Here is a 17406-nt window from a genome sequence, read left to right on the forward strand (position 1 = left end):
TTTCGAAAAACCGTGTTTATTTACTCTGCTTTACTGGCGCTGTCACCAATAAAATTACCATTGCTATCGCGCAGTGACGGTATTGATTGCACCTTGTCGATAGTGGTCTTTACATGTGACTACACACGACCGGAATCTCTTTGGGTTTTCTGGGAGATATCAAGACAGAACTTCGTTGTGGAAACTATTAAAAGCATCTAGCATTGAATACCGTGCTGAATTTCGAAATCCCTTAAAACTTTGCCAATCTTAAGGGTTTTGGTTTCTTTTAAATCTGACATGTTTCTTTGACTGCAGCCGTGCGGTTTATGGAATAATGTCACGGAATGCGCGGCCCCTCCCGCCGCAGGTTCGAGTCCTCCCTCGGACATGGGTGTGTGTGTTGTTCCTAGCATAAGTTAGTTTAAGCAGTGTGTAAGTCTAGGGACTGAAGACCTAAGCAGTGTGGTCCCTTAGGAATTCACAAACATTTGAACTTTTTTTTTTTTCTATTACTACTTTTTCAATAGTGTTCTGACCCGTTTTTGGCACCATGCGGGATCAGTATCATCTCTTACTAATTTATTTGGTATATATAAAGAAACTGTTTTGTATTCTGAAATGGTTAGAACGTCTACTTCTTTTTTTTTTTTTTTTTTTTTTTTGTTCATAGCATGCCACGGCGATATGATTCAAAAACTTCATTTTTGAATGGTTCAAAAGTAGCTCTAACGACACCAAATCCAATGCGTTGGACTGGCAGATAAGACACTACTTAAATAGTGAGTCATTAACGTTATTAAAGCTTTGAAATATGGAATTCGTGGAAAAAGAAGAGTAACGAGTGAAGTGTGGCAATAAGCGTTAAAAATGGTTCAAATGGCTCTGAGCACTATGGGACTTAACATCTGAGTTTATCAGTCCCCTAGAACTTAGAACTACTTAAACCTAACTAACCTAAAGACATCACACAACACCCAGTCAACACGAGGCAGAGAAAATCCCTGACCCCGCTCGGAATCGGACCCGGGAACCCGGGCGTGGGAAGCGAGAACGCTACCGCACGACTACGAGATGCGGACAACAAGCGTTAAAAACATTACCTTATGAAGTTAGGGTTTATCATTTAATGGTATTCTCCCAAATTTTTTAATGATTGTCCAATACGTCTTCGGAGCTGCAACTCCATTTACAAGAACTGTATGGATATAATGGGCGTTACACCTGCTTCAGTTTTCCGCATAACATTCGTCTTCTGCGCTGGTGAACAACACCCACACCTTAACTTACAATGTGAAGGTATGTAGCATGTTTATATTGGTGGCAATATGTTAAATACCGGAAATATGCATCGTTTTCGGTGCACGTGGACTCACAGGGTGCTGGTAGTCCATGAATTAACGAGCAAGTGATTTACGGGAATACAGGGCGCAGATTTCACACATGTCTGAATGGAATCAAATTTTACTCGACTCAGTTTTTATATTTCCTCCCTATCCTAGCTTAATCCTAGATGTTTTCCTAGCATTTTAGGGTGTAACGGAACAGCCAGTAACCACTTTCGCTTTCCATTCATATATGTATGCGACCGAATCACAGTTCGCCATTCACCCTCAGATACGTGTGAACCAGCTAGGTTACGTTTGTCGGATGGCCTATGCAAATTAAAGTACCGATGGACTTGGTGTAAATAGTGAATTTTGAACGTCTTAGGACACATGGAATTTGTATAAAATGTATGTGAAGTAAGATATTAGGTGACTAATTCTGAGTTTTTTTCTGACTGATAATAATCGACAAGTTTATGTCGAGATGAGTATGACTGTTCATAATGAACCAAGTGTGTCTATGATAACTCTACGTGTTGATGGCAGACTGAATAAGCCGCGTGGTTTAGTTTAGTTAATTGAATGTTGCATGGACCGTAAGTGTGAATGTCGCTGCAATGTGCAACAAGTTTGTTTTATATTTACAGTACACTTCATTTAAAAATGTAGCCAAATGCTGACCTTTTGTGTTAAATTAAAGCAAAAAGCGTGAATGCTTCCCGGTGCTAGAAGACGAATTCAGTCTGATCTCCAGAGCCTTTCCCCAAATCAGGTAGGTATGTTTGCCGACGACATCAAAGCTAATTTAGAGTTGGATCCCGTAGATTTTTGAAACTAAAAACTTAACAAACAGTTTGGTATCCCTAAAACTGTGCTTCTACTTCATTTTATTTTATGTTCGCAATGAAGCGGCAGTCACCGACAACTGGTTACGTTTATTGCTCGAGTCGCGTGTAACGTTGTGCACTTGATATTCATATCCTATTGTGGGCGTAGTCTGGCCACAGGAGGATGTTAATCTGGAACCAACAGGATTATCAATAAAGCTAATTTAGAGTTGGATCTCGTAGATTTTTGAAACTAAGAACTTAACAAACAGTTTGGTATCCCTAAAACTGTGCTTCTACTTCATTTTATTTTATGTTCGCGATGAAGCAGCAGTCACCGACAACTGGTTACGTTTATTGCTCGAGTCGCGTGTAACGTTGTGCACTTGATATTCATATCCTATTGTGGGCGTAGTCTGGCCACAGGAGGATGTCAATCTGGAACCAACAGGATTATCAATAACACAATGATTCTGTACCAGCCCCTCTTGCCCCCCCCCCTCCCCTCTCACATGACACCAGACGCCGTCCCCTTACCGAAACATTGTCCCTACAGGAGAAGTGGACTCCACGCTAAGGGAAACTCAGTGGAGGCTAAGCCTGTGGTAGCCTAGCAACCATCAGGCAGACCTCGACGGAGGAGCTACACTCAGTGTATTTCCGAACGACCCATCTAATTCTGATCCAGTACAAGACCTAATAGTATTAGTATTGAAGAAGGAGCATCTGACAGAAAACAAGCAGGTCACTATATTTCGTGTTATTGTCAATGACACTGACCAATATCTGTGTGTTGGCAGTCTGTACTTGGGAATTACTTTGTAGAATCATTATAGAGCACAATGAATGAAAAATTATGACAGCCGGTAGTTACTTGGAGTGTGACACGCCTCGCGCGCCTCGTATTTTTTTAAAAAAAGAACCAAACAGATTACTGGAAGAAAGAGATGTACCCACTGGAGCCATCAGAAAACAACGAATAAACTTAAAGGGACGAAGTAAAACAGTGAAAAAACACTGATTTATAGTGATGTTGCACAGAAATACTGTAAATAAATTGATATACTGTATTTCTGTCATAAAAATGGAAATTAGAGATTAAAAATCTTTCTTAGTTTTCCTGGTGAACGGACTTCTGACTGATTTGATGTACTCCACCACGATTTGTTCTCTGGGCCTCTCTCTCCATGAGTAGTTAAACAAACCATGTTTAAGTTCATTTCGTTAGGGTGGGTTGCCTACATCAGGGGCAGGTATGCATTCATGGACAAACCTATTTTCCTCCTTTGATTGACAGGTAATTAACCTATCGTTCTGCTAAAAGGATCTGTCCTCTTGATTGACAGACACTTAACCTATTTCTCCCCCTCCCCCCCTCATCCATCAGAAAACCTCCCCTCACTGCTAAAGGTCCCACTCTTATCGATTTGATTGACTACTTAATTAAATTGATCAATTAATTAACCTCTTCCCCTGGTAAACCACCCCCCTGCCCACCCTCCCTCACAGGAATTAGTGGGAAAAAGACTCAGTTGATCGTTCATTTGGAACAAATTTCATACCAGCTAATGTTGCATTGCTGCCAAATTTATTCAAGATGGCAGATCCAAGATGAAAGCAATAGATACGGCAACGTTGCAATGACGTCATGGCAGGAAGTTCAAATTTTGGTGGGAAGATAGGTCAATTGGGCTACCTCCACTAACTTAACACCCTCCCCTCTCCCCTCACCTCCCCTCCTCAAGAAAATGGCGAGAAGTTGTAATTCTATCAGGACAATGCAACACACTTCAGCTTGCTCTACCAGCCTAAGAAAATGGCTGAAAAATAGGTCGCTTGGGCTACCTCCAATAACCTAAGTAATATGATTACCAAATCTTCCTAGGAACTGGCTGAGAAAGGACTCAGTCTGTGCTGGGTTGCCGTATAGAGTGGATATAACTCTTTAATTTGCTTTCAGTGTTTATTTAAACAATCTGAGGCAGAAGCTCCTTCCTGTATCTTCACCATGAGGTCTGGAGTCCAACTGACCTAGTACACAGGACCACTACCAGAGAGTGCTGTCATCCCTTCCATGACAATCCTAGATGGCGGTCTGTGGGAAAAATAGTGGGAAAAGGACTCAGCCTGTTCTGGGCTGCTGGAGAGAGGTAGGACTGTACCTCATTTACTTTGAAACAATTTATTTATGGATGGTTTTCACGTAGTTTATTTGTTACACTGATACAAAACATTCACCCTGGCCTGTTTGGGGTCTCAGTAAATAGTCTACAGACCTGCAAACTACTCGTAAATCACCGAAGTAGTTAAGTAAACTGATGTACAGACACGCAAACAATCCGTAAATTACCGAAATAATGCATAGCACACCCTACAAACCTCCAAACTACTGGTAGATCATCGAAATAATGGATGTAAAACGCTTTTCAGACACACTTGGTAATTGTAAACTGTTGAAGTAATGGATTGCAGAGCCTACAGACCTGCAAGCTACACTCCTGGAAATTGAAATAAGAACACCGTGAATTCATTGTCCCAGGAAGGGGAAACTTTAATGACACATTCCTGGGGTCAGATACATCACATGATCACACTGACAGAACCACAGGCACATAGACACAGGCAACAGAGCATGCACAATGTCGGCACTAGTACAGTGTATATCCACCTATCGCAGCAATGCAGGCTGCTATTCTCCCATGGAGACGATCGTAGAGATGCTGGATGTAGTCCTGTGGAACGGCTTGCCATGCCATTTCCACCTGGCGCCTCAGTTGGACCAGCGTTCGTGCTGGACGTGCAGACCGCGTGAGACGACGCTTCATCCAGTCCCAAACATGCTCAATGGGGGAAAGATCCGGAGATCTTGCTGGCCAGGGTAGTTGACTTACACCTTCCAGAGCACGTTGGGTGGCACGGGATACATGCGGACGTGCATTGTCCTGTTGGAACAGCAAGTTCCCTTGCCGGTCTAGGAATGGTGGAACGATGGGTTCGATGACGGTTTGGATGTACCGTGCACTATTCAGTGTCCCCTCGACGATCACCAGTGGTGTACAGCCAGTGTAGGAGATCGCTCCCCACACCATGATGCCGGGTGTTGGCCCTGTGTGCCTCGGTCGTATGCAGTCCTGATTGTGGCGCTCACCTGCACGGCGCCAAACACGCATACGACCATCATTGGCACCAAGGCAGAAGCGACTCTCATCGCTGAAGACGACACGTCTCCATTCGTCCCTCCATTCACGCCTGTCGCGACACCACTGGAGGCGGGCTGCACGATGTTGGGGCGTGAGCGGAAGACGGCCTAACTGTGTGCGGGACCGTAGCCCAGCTTCATGGAGACGGTTGCGAATGGTCCTCGCCGATACCCCAGGAGCAACAGTGTCCCTAATTTGCTGGGAAGTGGCGGTGCGGTCCCCTACGGCACTGCGTAGGATCCTACGGTCTTGGCGTGCATCCGTGCGTCGCTGCGGTCCGGTCCCAGGTCGACGGGCACGTGCACCTTCCGCAGACCACTGGCAACAACATCGATGTACTGTGGAGACCTCACGCCCCACGTGTTGAGCAATTCGGTGGTACGTCCACCCGGCCTCCCGCATGCCCACTATTCGCCCTCGCTCAAAGTCCGTCAACTGCACATACGGTTCACGTCCACGCTGTCGCGGCATGCTACCAGTGTTAAAGACTGCGATGGAGCTCCGTATGCCACGGCAAACTGGCTGACACTGACGGCGGCGGTGCACAAATGCTGCGCAGCTAGCGCCATTCGACGGCCAACACCGCGGTTCCTGGTGTGTCCGCTGTGCCGTGCGTGTGATCATTGCTTGTACAGCCCTCTCGCAGTGTCCGGAGCAAGTATGGTGGGTCTGACACACCGGTGTCAATGTGTTCTTTTTTCCATTTCCAGGAGTGTACTTATAAACCACCGAAATAATGCAGTACAGTGATGTACAGACACAAAAACAATTCATCAACTGTCGAAATAACTCATTGCACAGCCAGCACACCTGTTCATTTACCATTGCTGACCCTAAACCTCTCTGCCTGTGGATATTGATGTCACAGGTCGCGCAACAGAAATCTGTTCCAATTCTTCCTAGAATAGCACAGGGTGCATTGAACCTAGCGATCCTAATGGGACATGTGTCTGGCCATGCACATGTGCTTACCTGCCCATTGTGGCTGACGCATCGCTGCGAAATGTTGCTGTCAACATACATCTCAGAAACATTACATGTTATCACTGCTAAAAGCCTTTATTGTGTCTGTGCACACTCACAAGAACACTGTTAATCATAAAAGAATTCTTGTAGTTGGAAAGAGAGCCCTGTCTAAGCACAGATGGGGGGAAATCAGTACAATTATGCAAACAGAATTCAAAGCACAGATCTACAGAAGAGAAAAATTGCCTGTATTTTCGGTATCCTTCAGCTACTGGTCTGTAGATTTCCTAATGCCGCAGTGGCGGATGAGTGACGGAATCCCTGCCAGAGATGGATGGCCTGCTTCAACTTGTCTTTGAACACTTGCTTTCTCAGAACTTTCCTTAGATACCTTGCCTCTATCTTGTTCAAACAGTTTGTAGACACTTCTACATCCCAGCACAAAGGATGTCTTGTGAATGAATGGAACATTATAATTGCCCCTTATTGAATTTACCCTCTGGATTACTGATACAGCCGGTGTGGAAGCACTGTCTGCCTTTTTCTTTCTTTTTGTAGATGAGACTTTCAGCAGCAAAAATCTATTTTGTGCAGATCACCATATTCCACTGACAATTAAACCCTGAAAAGAGGCCTACAGATCATCAAATATGGAAAGACTCTTACTCAATTACAGTGCTCTGCGACTGAGGATGTGAGCTTGAATATTAGAGAGTGAAACCGATCTCCACCCCGAGCCATATATCACTGCCTACCATGTCGATGAAGGATACAATTCGTATCCTGCGCCACACAAATTTCGCCCCTTTTACGTCATTCATATAGCTATCGAACGCCAGACACTCATACATATATTGCGAAGACAGATAGCATAACCACAGGCTCTGTAGGTACACTCCTTGCTGCACTTGTTAATTCCGACAGGTCGGGCGGTGATCCACCCCTGACATGACCAGAGTGCCCTCAGTGGGCCAAAGTACTGTTGTACAAAGGCTGGGTCGGTTCCCCTCATTACTGTTTGTCGTCCTGACCTTCTTGCTTGCTTGCTTTTCTACACCAATCTCCAGACTCTGGGATTACAAGAACATATGTAATTTCGCGTGATTTTTCAGAATATCGTACCATTTTCGCGATATTTTTCGATATAAAGCACATAGCAATATCACTTGCATAGCAATACCACTCATACAACATAATTCCAAAGATATAGACTGGAAATTATTTCTCTAAAAATCAGAAATTACAGCAAGGTGGAGTGTGCTGTAAACCATTGAGTATCTACAAACTTATCCTGTCTGCGAAGACCTTTACGTGATAACTCGCAAAAAATAGAGGAAACTGATATTTCCACTCGCAAATTTCGATGATCGTGATATAATAGATTCCAAATAATCCCTGTAATTTACAAAGTCAACGTAGGTGTTTCTCATGAATAGAGAATCAGCAAACATGTCTTCCACCTGTCTTTCACCTGCTAGATGCACACACCACAATCGATGTTCCCTGAACTAAATAAAGGCGCGAAATGTGATGAAGTAGTCAACTGGACCATTTACATGGGAGGGAATAATGGTCCAGCTCAAACACATGTCCATATTGAATCTTATCAAATTTCCATGAGATCACGAAAGCTATAAAACACACAATAAGTATGAGTTTGGTATTCAGCTCTCTAGAAGATGACACAATTAAGTCAGCTACATTCCTACAACCCAACAGGCCTCTCCATTCTGACAGCTGCTACCGTTAGCCGGAAACATAAATGATTTCCGCCACAGGTCACCAGTGCTGCATGCCAAACATGCATAAAAGGAATTGTTCTAGAAAAACCGGCTATATATATATATATATATATATATATATATATATATATATACATATACATATATATATATATATTGGTATGCAGCACTGGTGACATGTGGCAGAAATCATTTATTTAATTTATATATATATATATATATATATATATATATATATATATATATATGTACTTACAAGTAAATATTACTAACAAGTCTCAATTGGACGTCATTCGACAATGAGCTAAGTATCAGAAATACACTCTACTGATGGTCGTGGGTCTGTAAATAGAAATATCTGTGCCATTCTTATGACTTGACATACTCTCCCGTTTTCTGTCACAGTATTCTATGTCAAATCCATACCTTCCTTGCAACTGCACATGTCGGAACACAAGCACATACTTTACAAGCCTCATGCTCAAGGCGAACCTATCACCCATCCCCCACTACTATGTATAATACTCAGCCAATAACTGATTGCTGGCGATACGAAATAATACTAAGAGAAAATCAGCGATGGGTGAACAAGTCTCATAAATTTGTCCTGCGAGTGCTACTACTGGTCTTAGAAAGAGAGGCGCTATCGTCTTACAAATCTCCAGATGTTAAAAAACACGACCATATTACTATCACAAGCGGTCCTTGTTCTACAGGTGCACACAAGTATCCATGTTAAAAGCTATAATGGGTTTATAAATCGTCGTATGTCATTACCACCAAATAATTTGTTTTTCCAGACAAATACCATGATACTGAATATGGACGGTGACCGTACGAGTGTATATTATCCGACCAGCAGTGTGGTTACATATAGCCCACAATGCAACCTTGTGATAAAATCGCTGAATTTTGAAATTGATTCGGCTAAGGAAGATGGTATGAAAATGATATTTCCAACTCCCTCATGCTGCCGCTAGGTATTTCTCCAGTATTTGTAACGTATTCTGTCTCAATACCATGTCAGACATTCAGCGATATTTCCACTGGCGATGGTTGATTGAGAAGGATCAAAAACAGTAGATGGTGTGCTGATTGAGGTTGTAAGAAATGTACACAGGCTTTCCAGACCTCTAGCGTTACGCTATCCACTACAAATGATGTCTGTGATTTGGAATCAAGTCTTTCCATTCAACCACATACCTATGCGGGATCCTATGGAGAAGTCCTTACAGCCACTAATGAATCATATTTCTGGCACTCTCATATCTCGAAATGAGTCACTTTTCTCGAACCTGTCTGCTACAGTAAAATTCCAATGAGGTTTTAGGTAGTCCCTGCACGTCTTGCAAGTGCTGCCATACCGGCAGCTTTACACATGTGATCATTCCAGTTTAAGTCGGAAGTGAGCAGCAGTCAGAGAGAGCCATATCCACCGCTTTCTGTAACCTATGTAGAAACAGACTGACCTGAGTTAGTGCGACAGGACCGTGTTTCGACCATTCGGTAGAAATAGGAAGAAGTTGTCGTAGCTCTGCCAACAGTGTAAAACATGTAAGGTCAGCGCCAAATGAAGCCTGCTCCTGCAGCACTAGACAGTATAGAAGCCAGTACGGGAACTGGGAGAAGGACGAGGATTTTGCTACTGCATTGTGGTGTGTCCCCAAACCACATACAGATACTACAGTCTGAAGCAGTCCGCATCCCTCAGGGCCCAGTCACGTCTATCAGCCCAGAATGCTATCTTCTTTATTCTGAACCATCCAATAGAGAAAAATTGCGAACTACAAAAGCTCCACTAACTTCATCCGATAGAGAACTTGTTAAGATTTTTACCGCATCTCTCTCCTCCCATATATCGGAAACAAATACCTTCTGAATGCCGGCATTGAGCAAATGTGACGATCGTATTAAATATACAGGTATTGGTCCACAACACGGACAAGTGTACAGTTACATTGCCTGTATTGTTGGAGGATGAGCGTATCCCACAAACTATACTATAGATCAAAGAGACCCTCCCTTTGGCCCTGTGTCGTTGTTTGAAACATTGTTTTTTTTTCTCCTGTAACACGCTTTGTACACTGCCACACATTTTGTTTTTCCGCCACGAATTGGAGGACTGTGTCAGGTTCTAAACTTACATTCACTCGTTCTGATCCACTGCCTCTTGCAGAAAACTAGATGCCACATGGTATAAGTCAAGTTTTTACTGCTGCTACCATAACACATCACACACACTGGATGATTTTAAATAAAAAAACAGTTACAACATAAGGAAACTGGAAGAGTTTGGCGGCGTGGTGGAGTGTTTCCAAACTGTTGTCCAAAGATGATTGATAACCCCTACATTTTAACTCATTTGTCACAGTGACAGAATAACTAATGGCTCTGCATTCCATTTCGACTGATTCATCAAATTGCAGTCATGTATGCGATCACTGTTTCTGTGCTAGCCATCCCCGGACAACGCAGGTTACGGCACGTGACTGATGCATCCTGACAGAACAGCAGAAAGAATGGTCATATGACCTGCAGCAACATCTCCCTCACTAGAATGCGTCATCAGTCTACCATTAAATCGTACCTCGTTATAGCTCCATCTCAATCGATCACCCCGTCCACTCTCGGCTATCCTTTAACGCAGATGCACGTAAGTTTAGAGGCAGATGGTTCTCTGTTTTCCTGAAAAGCGTCAGATACAATAGTCAAATCGCGTGTATCACTGTTACCTCAATAGACATACAGTAGAATGCTCCCTCGACGGAAAAAAGTGACTGATTCCCTGGTCCCCTTCGCTTGCATGTCGACGTTTTCTCGGATCCCTCTTGCTGTCGCATGCTTGTTCCCATGTACAAGAACTGTTGTGCGCCAACTAGAGGACGCGCAAGTGCTTCTTCAATTTCCCCGCATTTCAGTGCATTTTCCCTCAATTTAGGCGTATTTTCCGTCATTTTTCGCAATTCTATAAATTTTTTATGTCACTTCTACCTGTGCGATAATGACATAACCTCTCGTTCCGTGTTCTAAAATTGCTTGTAAATGAAGTACAGCTGCCCACATCTGGCGCACATGCACTATTTTTCTGATCGGATGGCGTAGTATACTGGATTGCGTCCAGTCGTCTCTTCCCACATATTCCACATTTGCAGTGCGTTTGCTCTGTTTTCTGCATGTATGTGTACGTGTTTGTGTCGCGGATGTGAAGATGAAGACTTCAGTAATGAAGAGATTTTATCCAATGGTAAGTGCAATCTGCTGATACCAAATGTTCAAATGTGTGTGAATTCCTAAGGGACCGAACTGCTTAGGTCATCTGTCCCTAGACTTACACACTACTTAAACTAACTTATACTAACCTATGGTAAGAACAACACATACATACATGCCCGAGGGAGGACTCGAACCTCCTGCGGAAGGGGCCGCGCAGTCCGTGACATGACGCCTCAAACCGCACGGCCACTCCGTGCGGCTGCTGGTACCAGGTCTCCCTACTTACGCAAAACTGAAGTATTACGTAATCAAAACACAGTTTAAAAACAATTTGAAAAGGACCCAGCGTGATGTTAATTGCTACTAGAAATAGAAGGAAAGATGATGAATGGGAAGAAGAGAAAAATAAAAAGCAGATCTGATCCTTCGATCTGAAAGATTGAAATTAATTAAGCTATAAAATTTGGTAGTTTTTTTCATTCAACATCCTCGCCAAGATTATGAAAACGGCAGTAGTGGAGGTGAAGAAAAAAGAAAGCACAGCACATAAATATATACCGCTATATAAAGAAAAGTAGTTGTTTAAAGTTGTTAGCACAAGTCTCGAAAAGTGCTTGACTTATTTACTTCCAAAAAAAATTTTTTTTAGTGCTCTAACATACATTTGGTCTGATATAGGTTGCACATTTTTTAACTTCATGAAGTATATAAATATGTATATTATATAGAAACGGAAATGTTGTTTCCAGCAGTCTTGATAAGATCTTGACCGATTTATAGACAATCAGGGTAACTTGTTACCAGTCACGGCACCTTTGTACAAGATAATTTTCTTCCTTTTTTTTTTTTTTTTTTTTTAAAAAGTTTGGTATTCCACCTACTGGCTCTGTTTTGTTCTAGAAGTAACACAGATAATAAAACTTACTTTTAGGACAAAATAATGTCGGTAGGTGGAATACGAGTCATTTGAAGCAAACATACTGGTAATTATTAGTACAAAGATACCCTTACTGGCAAAAAGTTACCCTTACTGCCTATACTTAGATTTTGACACTGCACACTAATAAACATTAAGAAGGACGTAGTCTATATATTTTTAATACATACAATATATAAATATGTAGCATATAATGGGGAAATGCTCTTAACAAAAATCTTGCAAAGTTCTTTCTTGATTTGTTTCAGACTTCTATACGATACTCTAACGACCACTCGAACGGACATAGGCTGTTGCGTGTGTGTTTTACCACAACTTATGTATTATCTCAAATAAATTTGTGTGCATAGCTATGCGCTGTATTGTTTCCTTCCTAGTCATTTGATGCACAGAAAAAAAGGAAAGTTGTATTATTGCTTACCGGGTTATGATTATAGTACTACTTCCTAATTGGAATTGTCCAAAGATTTGTAATACTTCCCATTCACATATTAAAATTATGCCAAGTACTGTCACTGAATCTACTGACTTCACATACCCAACAGCTGAAGAGCTCTCTCGTACCACGAATGCTAACGATTCCAACCGATTTACCCGCTCATTATAAGAGACTTCAATCCCTAATCAGTGGGTAAGGTTTCCACATATTTTCTTCCAGTGTAAATATTTCATCTTTACTGTACCGAGACGCAGATGCACGAGCGTTCTGCGCAAGTACTGGATAAGATCCTTGACTCTGTGCTGAATGTCATACGTGATACGTGATGCCTCTGGGGCCAGTCAGTTGTGCTGTGTTAAGGCAGTCTTGTTAGTGGCTTTGTAGCGAGCAGTTGAATTTTAGAGAAGAAGATGTGGTGTTCGTAGCTCTGGGGTTAGTCATCTGGAATTCTTTATTACGAAGATGAAAATTTGTTTGTAAAAATACAGTGTCGCCACTCCAAGAAGGAGTTGTGCGACATATACGAAAGTTGGTGAGCGTTTTTCTCCGCCTGAAATATGATGCCCATTCAGATTTCAGGCAGTCGCATAGCAATGGCACTATTGGCGTTGCTATGAAGACGCAGATCAGGTTTGCTTTAAGTACACGCTGTAAAGGGAGGAGCGCTAGTTACTTTTCGTCGTGGTGAGTCAGTGTTAGTCAAGATTGCATTTAAGGCGACCAAGACGCCGTAATCAGACGTCACTGACTTTGAGAAAAGTCGTGTAATAGAACTACGGGAAGCTGGTTGCTCCATCTCCGATATTGTAGAAAGACTTGGCAGGACTGGAGCCTCCGTACCTGTCTGCTGGCAGTGGAAGTCACGGGGATATACGGTCGCAAGATGACCTGGTTGCAGACGACCACGTGGCACTACCGACAGGGAAAAATATTGTGTTTGGATAATGCCCCTCGCACATCGTACTGCACCTTGAAATACGGCATCCCGGCTAAGACACAAGTTAAAAATATGGTCACTATTTTTTATTTACTTAAATTTGCCATATTTCGTGACAGTACCTTTTCCGTTAGACGTTTGCAAGGCGATATTAGTCTTGGCTTCAGTTGTCTAAGTATGATTCCACAATGCATCTTTGTCGGCTGCAGAAAAGACGTGGTTCAACGTGTTTCTCTCATTTTGGTGATTCAAATACAGTTTCTTCAAATGTAGTTTCTTCTCCTTAGTTAATACAAAAATAATAGTAACATAATTCAAAATTATTTATGACTGCGACCTTCACATTGTTCTTCCGTCAACACACACCAAGAGTTAGCTGCCGATTGACTATAGTCAAAGACGACTCCAACGTCAAAGATATTTTACACAATTCATAAGTTTCCACTTGTAATCAGTCTCTTTGCTATTCTTTGATACATTTTCTAATAGTAATCAATATGCTTTTACTCTCAAAAACAGAAGTAAATTAACATATAATAAGACAAATTATAATAAATTCTGACAAAAATATAAGAAAACATTTACAATTCGGTATCGACAAATACGGTAAAAAAATAACATCTCCCAGATCCATTACAACTGCTCCCCAGGGCTTTTGTTGTTATGGACATATACAACAAAATCCCGACCATACTCAGTGATGGATCTGTATTACACAATTAGTACACTAATGATGCAGTCTGATAACCTCTTCCAAATTTGGACTCTTTGAATCTGTGGACTTGTTACTGGCTGTTGTTGCAATGATACTTCCCCATCAATCTGATACACAAAAAAAAATTCAAATAAAGAAATTATTTGACATGACAAATATACATGGTATAAAACATACATGAGAAATATTCTAACATACAGATTGAAAATAATAGGAAGGTAAACTCATTTCCTAGAATAAGATTTAATTAATTTTTTTATATTAATGTTAATTTCATTATGCTTACATATTGTAACAGTAAAAATGATACTGGACATATATAGTGTAGTGTTTTTTTGTATATTTTTTTTTGCTTATGATTTTCTTTTTAAATTTTTTTTACTCATGTTATTTTTATTTTGTATTTTCTTTCTTATGATATTCTTCTTTCAGTACAGCTAAAGATACATCAGTATTATCTAAATTTTTTGCAATTATTTATGTACACTTTCCTCTCTACTACAATATTACTACAAGTCACATTCTTGTGAAGAGTACTTTTGCTCCCCACAACATCAGTATAAACAACAATAAACTGCTCATATATCATGAGGCTTTATCTAAAATTGGTTTTGAAACTCATACCTTTGCCTGCATGTCCTCACATGCATGCCTTCACCCACAGGGAAGACTTAGCTTCCAAAAAATTAGAAAAATTCAGAAATGCTCAATATGGAGACTTTTTTTTGTAAAAAAGTAAAAATAAATCTTTCTCTCATTCTTTGTTACAACAGTGTTTTTTCATCAGTTTCAATTAACATGTGACTTCAAATTATTAATTTATACATGCAAATATACATACTTGGTTGTACAGTTAGTTTTGTTCTAACAAGCATATTCCAGTGGAGGACTTTTGTTCTAGATGATAATAGGTTATTTAAATTTTGAAATTATGATTTCTGTTTATATACTTTTACTCCATCTTTTTTCAAAACCACTACTAGAGGATTATTATATGCACTGATATTCCTTTCTATTATATTCCATCCTTCCATCTTCTTCAGCTCTTTCTCAACAGCAGGTCTTTTTGATATTGCAATACTGTATGGTTTTATGAAAAATGGTTCATAAGGTTTTACCTGAAGCTCACATAGATAACCCTTTACCCTACCAGGTATGTCACTGAAAACATCACTGTATTCCCACAGCAGATTTTCTAACTATTGTTTTTGCTCCCCAGATAAATTTTGTGTTTCTGAAATTTTCAAATTTACTAAATTCCCAAATTCAACTTCATTAGTATCAAATCTATGAGTTTCAATATTCTCCAATCTATTTTCTTTTAGTACATTGATACTGTCAAAATTTCCATTACTCTGATCACCAAGTGTGTTCACAAAATTTGTCTGAATGTATTCCCTTTCACTAGTTTCTATCAAAAGTTTTCTTCCAACCCAATCAAATGCTGTATTTACTTTTACTATCCAATTCATACCCAAAAGACAATCCTCATTAAATTCCTGAATTACAAAACATCCATGTGTGAACAACTTGCCTTCAATTAAAAATGTCACTAAAGCCTGGCTTTTTACCAATTTACTGCTCTTCCCAGTAGCACCTTTTATCTATACCCCAACAACTGGCATTTCAACATAATCTTTCCCCACTTTCAATTTCTTGCTTTACCTTTCAGATATTCCCGAGATCTCACTTCCTGTATCAATTAAACATTTACCAATCCATGACCCAATTAGAACTTTTATATAAGGACTGCAAAATTGATCACTTTTCTCAGAACCTGTATCCTCATGTAATAAATCACTTTCAATTTCCCCAAACCTATACTTATCAGAATCATATGGTATATCATTACATGTATTATTTGTCACAGTTATAAAATTTGCACAAGACACAAGATTGTCATGAGTACTCTCTATTATCTCAAATAGCCAAGAATTTTCATCCAAATGACATTGTATACTATTGAAGTACTTATCCTTCAGCTTTTCAAAAATGAAATTTCTCATCTTTTTCCACCAATCAGGACATACAGTTTCACATACATTAATAAGCATCTTTCTAAAGTCCTTGTCAAAAGAAATAGTTTCACTGTTCAGCCATATATTCATGAGAAATGTGTGTGTATCATTAGTATCTATAAAAGTTTCACCTAGGCTAGAAGTTATACATGTGTCATCGTTATTTGTGTAGTCAGATTCTTTACCAACAACATCAAAATTCACACTTTGACATACATCCAGCTTGTGAGCTTTATTCATCCTGGTAACATCCCTGGGAATTTCTATAATATTCTCACGATTTAATCCATTTTCAACCATGTGTATACCCAACTCCCTATTTAAACTAATGAAATACCTTTCCTCAACATCATCATCAATACCATTACCATCATTATCAACTTTATCAACAACATCATTATCATTACACATATTCAGGTCACACACATTCAAATTATCCCCCAAAATATTATTTCCCCTTTCTAAAGTTACCAGATCCCTTTCACCAACATTTTCATTTTCACAGCATGCATTCTCTCTTTCATTCACACACATCTCTGAACTACTACAAATTACATCATCTGACAAAGTGTTGTTCTTTTCTGCCTAAGTGTAAAACTCTGTTAAATTAAATGAATCACAATTACTTTTATCTACTGTATGTTCTTGTGTACTAAAAATGTTATCTTTATCATCACTATTTTCCTCTTGAAATTTCTTCAATAAGTAACAACTAATGACCTCATGTGATAGCTTAGGTTTGGAACTGTCCTGTTTGGGTTTATGATAGTCACATCCATTGGTCCTTTCATCATGCTCACCTTCTGCCTCAACCTTGCGGACCTTCAAGGGGGCGTCTACTCGTTTTTTATTTCCGGTTCCTGTTTGAACTGCTGATTGTGGTTCTGCCAATGTCTCTGATCAACATTTCTGATCCCATTCCTATGCCAAACATTACCTGATTGTTGGTAGTTTCAATTGTACTGACCTCTATCAAAATTTCTGTGATTTTGATCCCTAAAGTGTTCTCTATTTTGATTATTAACGCGAAAATGTTGTTCTTGTTTAGGATAAAAATTATGGTCCTTCTTTTCAAAATTGTTATATCCCCCTGAATTTTGACTGA

This window comes from Schistocerca piceifrons, chromosome 7 (assembly GCF_021461385.2).
Source record: "Schistocerca piceifrons isolate TAMUIC-IGC-003096 chromosome 7, iqSchPice1.1, whole genome shotgun sequence".
NCBI lineage: Eukaryota > Metazoa > Arthropoda > Insecta > Orthoptera > Acrididae > Schistocerca > Schistocerca piceifrons.